The following is a 7,517-nucleotide window of genomic DNA, read 5'->3' as shown; positions in this document are numbered from 1 at the left end:
GCGAGTGTGCTGCTGGGTTTAACAGGTCTGGACGCTCTTTTTATGGCTGTTGGAATGGGATTGCTATCGGGGGGCAGGAATGCTCAGTATCTGTAGCTTTCTCAGAGGATCTCATTGTATTCTCTCCTCTTCTCACTTTCTTTATCTCTACGGTACACTGCAAATAAAACCATCTCAGAATGTCTACAAGAATGCCATCACAGCAGTCTCTGACATATCAGGAAATCTGGTCCACATTGCAGCTTATTCTTGCCAAGAACCGCCCACTTAGACAGGAAGAGACCATCTGACCGACATGTAAAGTGACTTTGTGCCAATTACACTTAAAGGGATAGTAAATTCTGTCATCATTTACATCAAAGTTTCTTTCTTCTGTGAGACACATAAGATATTTTGAGAAACTATTCTATACTTAATTAATGTGAAAAAATTAGTAAGATATTGTGAAGGATGACTTGTGGTGCTGTCAAAAAATATATAGATCTGCAGGAGAGATGCTCTATATTTTCCTGAGTGATAAAAAAAAACTTTATTATATTCACCTGGCAGATGACCAGAAACACACAGCAACAAAAAACTTAGGCTACGTTTACACGTGGGCAGCAATTTTTATAAACGGACATTTCAACCTCTCCGGTTTCAAAAATAACATCGTGTACACCATAGCTGTCAACATTGAACACTGAAAATAAGGGAGATTTCCCGGAATCCATCCCCAAAATAAGGGATTTTTTTTACACGATTATTACGTTGGCACGGGGGACGGGGTCAGGACCCCCACAGTTTTGAACATAGACTGTAAAAAAATATGGACGTAGTGTCCGTGACGTCACCCATAGAGTTCTGAACAGTAGTTTTGATGCAAAAATGAGGCCGCGGCCATCTTAGCAGCATGTGACTGCACGTCACTCCCGGATAACTGAAAATGGGCAAAGAGGCGGGGAGGTGGCTTGAGCTGATGCGACTGGTTGCTGAAACCACGCCCGCCTAGCTCGACGTGACCATGTTAGCAGTCAAAGCCAAGGAGCTATCTATCTATCTAAGATACGATCTAAAATATTAATGAAGACAGGTTTTATCATTAGAAAGTTCTAAAGGTTTACTGTCAATCTACGGTGTTTTTTTTTTTTTTTTTTTTAAGATATAGATGCTCCAACACCAGTGTTGGATGTACAAATAACAACATTGAAAATCAAATGGGACTTCATACCTTTATAATGAAATAGAGATCGCGAGATGAATCCAATCCGTGGCACTTGGGTAAAATATAAGTGTCCATTGCAAAACAAAAAAACATTTCACATTTCTTCTGAATGATCTGCTCTCTGTCATCGTTCTTCAAGAAATAATGCAATCTGAGCAGCGTTTATGTTGTAAAACTGTATACGATCGTATCTAACAAACAAATGAGCCTGTGTCCAAAGTATATTTTTTCAAAATAGTGCAGCAGTTTTAGTTATATCCAAGCAGTGCTGTCAGAGTTGTATATCCTCCCGCCATTGTCATTGTAGTAAATCTCACAACCAAAACTTTCAGCCAATGCCACGATCCAACAACGTGTGTTCTCTTCCGCATGCACGCACATCTACACAGACACACATCAGTCTCGAATATTATGCAGCAAGCCATAATTTATAATTGTATAAAATAATCGAGCACAAATACGGCTGAGATGCCAAATTCAGCGGCTGGAATTAGCTGAGGTAAAGTGACGGCTCACAGACAGCAGCGGCATCTACCTGTCACTCAAGTGACCACGCCCTTAATTATGCAGAACTTTAAGGCTTAATATAATTTAAACGAATGAGTTAGAAAAAAATTCACCCCCCTCAGAGTTGTCATGAAGGGCAACATTAGCAGTATAGACCAAAACCACAATTTGAACCAACTTGTAAACATGTTTTTTTCTGCTATAAACTTGGCCAATTTAACATGGGACTCAATGAGATTCTGCTCTCTTTTGGAGCCTGTCCCTAGCGGCCAGTCGATGAATCGCAGTTTAAGTCACTTCCGTATTGGCTTCACGAGAGACTGGGGGAGGTTGCCGCTTGGTTTTGAAAAGACAGAAATCGACCCCCGCGCTTTTGATAAGGGCTGCTTCAATCAGTCACTCTATATCATCTTTTAGCTTAGAATATTTTCTTTCAAATGAGACCATTTTCATTTTCACGTTTCTGTGAGCTTTCGTTCGTAAACAATCAACGGAAATGCGCTCTCGAACGGAGAAACACGCAATCTCCAAACCATCGATCAAAGCGTGCTAACGTTTTAGGACAGGTCGATGATGGTAACGTATATAAATCATGCCCGAACGTTAGCGTTTGTCAATCAAGCCAAACCGCCCATTCAGAAACCGAGAAATTTGGAGGCTGATCTCTCAGGTTGATGCGAGAGCTGGCTTGACTGAAGTTTTATAGTTTATATTTATAGTTTATGGACTGTTTTGATTTCGGTAAATACCTCTAGAAAGGTAAAAGCATTGATGGCATCTATAAAAGATATATCTGAAAGCGAAACGAAAGTGATATTGCCTCGTCCAGTGAGGAGGACGCACGAGAGGAGAACTGCGCGTTTAATTGCTATGTGTATACTGTAATACTGCATTTACAATGCTTATCAGTGGCGTGCACTTTGATCGTGAAAGTGAAAGTGCCATTTGTTATAGCATCAGCTTCAAACATTACAATGCTCATGATAACTTTTGTTAACTCTATAAGTAAATCCACTTCACCAGCTAATTGTCTTCGACAGCAATGCCATAGAAATACACAGAGCTACCACAAAAATGGAAATTCAAACACAAAATTCTAAAGATGGCTTGTTCCTCTGGCTCATAAGGCCTATACATGCATCTGTGTAGCAATGTGCAAAAACCTCGGAACACCTTGACAACCACATAGCAACACCCTGGAAACCAGCAAGAATACGCTAGCAACACACTAAAAACACTCAAACAACTGCATAACAACAACAACATTCTTAGAAAAACACTAAGACAACCTTAGCAACCACATAGCAACATGCTAAAAAAAACAGTTTAGTAACCACAGAGCAATGCCCTAGCAACACCCTAGAACCTACCTAGAGAAGTGCTAAAATACTCAGAACATACTAACAACCACACAGAAACATGCTAAAACCATTTAGTCAGACAACCTTAGCAAATGCATAGCAACATGCTAAAAAAACATAGAACACCCTAGTAACCCCATAGCAACATCATGAAAAAATCTAAACACTCAGAACACCCTAGCAACATCCATAGCAACCATATAGAGCACCTTAGCACCCATTTAGAAAAGTGCTATAAAAACTCTCAGAACACCGTAAATACTAAAACACTCAAACACTCAAACAACTGCATAACAACAACATCCTAAAAATCGCTCAGGAACAACATGCAACATGCTAAAAACACTTAACCACATAGCAATGCCCTAGCAACCAAACAGAACACCAAACAGAATGTGTTAAAGCACTCAGAACACATTAAGGGTTCGTTCACACAGAATGCGCCTTTGCGTCCTAAAACGAGAGACACGATTTGTAGCAATGTTCAAAAACCCCAGAACACCTTGACAACCACATAGCAACACCCTAGCAACTATCAAGAACATCCTGGCAACATGCTAAAAACACTCAAACATCTGCATAACAACAACAACATTATTCTAAAAAAATCACTTAAACAACCTAAGCAACCACATAGCAACAAGTTAATGACAGTTAAAACTCTAGTAACAGCAGAGCGACGCCCTAGCAACACCCTAGAACCCACCTAGAGAAGTGCTAAAAACACTCAGAACACACTAACAGCCACATAAAAACATGCTAAAACCATTTAGACAACCTTAGAAAATGCATAGCAACATGCTTAAAAAAACACCCAGAACACCCTAGTAACCCCAAAGCAACATGTTAAAAAAAACAAAACACCCTAGCAAAATATACAATGTTGTTCTATCCATACAATGCTGCTTGGGACCCCATCACACTGGAGCTTGTTATTTTAAAAATGCTTTTGTAATTACAGCGTGCATCATCCATCAGACGAACTGATGCAGAGACCTTCCCTGACATAATGTTCCTTTACATCAGCTTGTCCTGCTCCCAGTAACCATCAAAAGAAAAGACACGATTGCACTTTGTCTTTCACTGTTGACAGCAAATCATCAGAATCAGCCATCAGAAAAAAAGTGACAGTAAGATCAGGATGACAATGTCACAATAATGTCATTCCAAAGTGAGAAAAATACATTTCCGCAGCATTGTAAAGGGCTTGCAATATCCCTCCAGTGTGTCACAGAGACAACAACACTGTGATATTCCATCAAAACACAATATTGAGCGATGAAATGAGCTCTGCAGAAAGACCAATGAGACAAATTCTCATACATACTGTAGAATAAGAGCGAGACAGAGATGGGTGAAGGGAAAGCAGAGAGAGAGAAATAGAAAGAAAGGTTCTGGCAGACTAATTAAGCAAAAGGAAGTTTCAAGATATCAAGTTTGATTCAAAAGGTGAGACATTATGACAGATGTGACAACGAATTCCAGTGATAATAAGAGCGATTTCACCTGATACTCAAACTCACAAACTAAATGAAGGTGTTAAATTATGAATTAACAACAATCAGGAAGTTGCAATCTACCTTTTTTTTTAAATTTCACACTAAATTTAACACAATTTAACAGCTGCAGCCAGACTCTATGAAATGATGTCATCTCTAATGTTAATTAAAGGTGATGTCATTTTTGTCAAAATAGGACAAATGATTCTACTGTTATTTAAAGGCCCACTGAAGTGCCTTGAGACGCGCAGCATTATTCAATGTGTTGATGTAATTTGCACTGAAACAGGAAGACAGGGCAGGACATATCAAACAGCTCCTCCCCTTTTTGAAATTAGTCAATAGCATTTCATTTATATCACAGCTCAGCAGTTTCCTCTTGATCTAATCGCTTTTACTCCTAATCTCCTTCATATCACTTTAAAGGTGCCATCGAACGTTTTTTTACAAGATGTAATATTAAGTCTAAGGTGTCCCCTGAATGTGTCTGCAAAGTTTCAGCTCAAAATACCCCATATATTTTTTTTTATTTTTTTTTTTTAACTGCCTATTTTGGGGCATAATTATAAATGCATGATTCAGGCTGCTGTCCCTTTAATTGCTCGCGCTCTCCGCCCCCTCCCGAGCTCTCGACTCTATCATTGCATAAACAAAGTTTACACAGCTAATATAACCCTCAAAATGGATCTTTACAAAGTGTTCGTCATGCATACTGCATGCATACATCGGATTATGTGAGTATGGTATTTATTTGGATGTTTACATTGATTCTGAAAGAGTTTGATAGTGCTCCGTGGCTAACGGCTAATGCTACACTGTTGGAGAGATTTATAAAGAATGAAGTTGTGTTTATGAATTATACAGACTGCAAGTGTTTAATAATGAAAATAGCGACGGCTCTTGTCTCCGTGAATACAGTAATAAACGATGGTAACTTTAACCACATTTAACAGTACATTAGCAACATGCTAATGAAACATTTAGAAATACAGTTTACAAATATCACTAAAAATATCATGTTATCATGGATCATGTCAGTTATTATTGCTCCATCTGCCATTTTTTGCTGTTGTCCTTGCTTGCTTACCTAGTCTGATGATTCAGCTGTGCACAGATCCAGACGTTAATACTATATGCCCTTGTGTAATGCCTTGAACATGAGCTGGCATATGCAAATATTAGCGGCGTACATATTAATGAGCCCAACTGTTACGTAACAGTCGGTGTTATGTTGAGATTCGCCTGTTCTTCGGAGGTCTTTTAAACAAATGAGATTTATATAAGGAGGAGGAAACAACGGTGTTTGAGACCCTAGCACCCACCTAGAAAGTGCTAAAAGCACTAAGAACACAATAACCACATAGAAACATGCTAAAAACCATTTAGACAACCATAGCAAATGCATAGAAACATGCTAAAAAACACTTAGAACACCCTAGTAACCCCATAGCAACATGCTAAAAAATATCAAAACACCCTAGCAACGCCATAGCAACCATATAGAACACCCTAGCACCCATCTAGAAAAGTGCTAGAACACCCTGATAACAATAGAGCAACATGCCAAAAACCCTCATAACGCCTTAGCAACCACATAGCAACATGCTAAAAAGAAACACAATCGCACAGCACTCTACGAACATCCTAGCGTTGTGGCAGTGTGAATTACACAGGCAAGCACCACTCACACATTTTTTTTCAGCTGTAAAAATCTAGTTTTGCAATTCAGTTTGGTGCTACTAATGGCTCAGAAATTACACACTTCACATTCAAGGTACAAATTATACATCACACACATTGTTTTCAATAAATTTAGCCCAGAGCTTCAGGGATCTGCCTGTACCTTCAGTTCCAGTTCAGCTGTGTGTGTGAAGCACCGTAAGCTTTCTGATATAATGATGGCGGGAACCCCTGGGGCCTCCAAAGGGCCAATGAGAGCGCTTAACTTTTTATTAACATAACATTTGCTCTTTTAATTACTCAATTTGCATATTTATTGTCAAATTCATAACTCTTAGCTGTAACACATACCCATTTGGAAAATGCTATCTATTTAAAGGTATCCTTGGCAGATTTCGATGAGTTTACTGGCGTGATTGCGGGAAAACCTGTCACTCACATGAGATCGACCAATAGCAAACCACAACCATACAACCATACAATCAATTTCTGATGGAAAAGATAAAGTCCCGCACCAAATTGTTTCTTGTTTGAGAAGCCGTTTCACTTGGATATACGTCACAATAGGGAAGAAAAGACTATCGCAACTTCCGTTCCATGCTGACTTGAAATAAAAATTCCTTTAAAACATATCATACTGTAAATAGAACCTGTTCACAATATCTCATCAAACTGTGAAAGTTTCCAACTGACACATCGCTAGGTTTAAATCTTGAATATACGCTTTGTTTGTTTGTTGACATATGGATTTTGAGTGTAAGTAACATAACAGCTGTTTTCCTTGCACTCTGCCCGCTTTTTCCTGATCTGTTTGGATCAGCGTGTTATTACGAATGAACGGAGAGCTGTGCTTATGAATACACAATCACAGCGGGAGAGCGGCGAGAGAGAGACAGGCAGAGATGATCCAAGAGCGAGAGATGCAAGAGTATTAATGTAAGCTATGGAACCTATAATCATCCGCACTGTTCTCAAGATAATTCTGTGTGATATTGAGAAGCAGCGCACCTTGGAGAGAGCAGATCTGACAGGTGAGAACATTCAAACAGCTGTCTAATTATAGCTAAAATAATACAGAGTCTTCACATTTACTGACTGTTCGTGACACGTAGCAAACTAGATAAAATGTTTATTAAAAAAAGAAATTAGTAATTTAAAAACTTCATTAAATCAAAATTCCATGTCTATTAGCTTCAAGGTCACCTATATGCTAGCTAAAATAACATTTACACAGTCAACATGAAATAAAAACGGAACTTCTGAATA

General features: G+C 38.8%; 1 protein-coding gene across 7 annotated transcripts in view; it reads right to left on the bottom strand.

The window, feature by feature from the left end:
- Window positions 1-7,517, bottom strand: part of sema6ba (sema domain, transmembrane domain (TM), and cytoplasmic domain, (semaphorin) 6Ba) — a 184,781-nt gene that overhangs the window by 140,921 nt on the left and 36,343 nt on the right. The window lies entirely within an intron of this gene.

The sequence above is a fragment of the Megalobrama amblycephala genome, linkage group LG17, assembly GCF_018812025.1.
Source record: "Megalobrama amblycephala isolate DHTTF-2021 linkage group LG17, ASM1881202v1, whole genome shotgun sequence".
Lineage (NCBI taxonomy): Eukaryota > Metazoa > Chordata > Actinopteri > Cypriniformes > Xenocyprididae > Megalobrama > Megalobrama amblycephala.
Note: the sequence above shows the minus strand (reverse complement) of the source record. Positions and strands in the feature narration are given on the sequence as shown.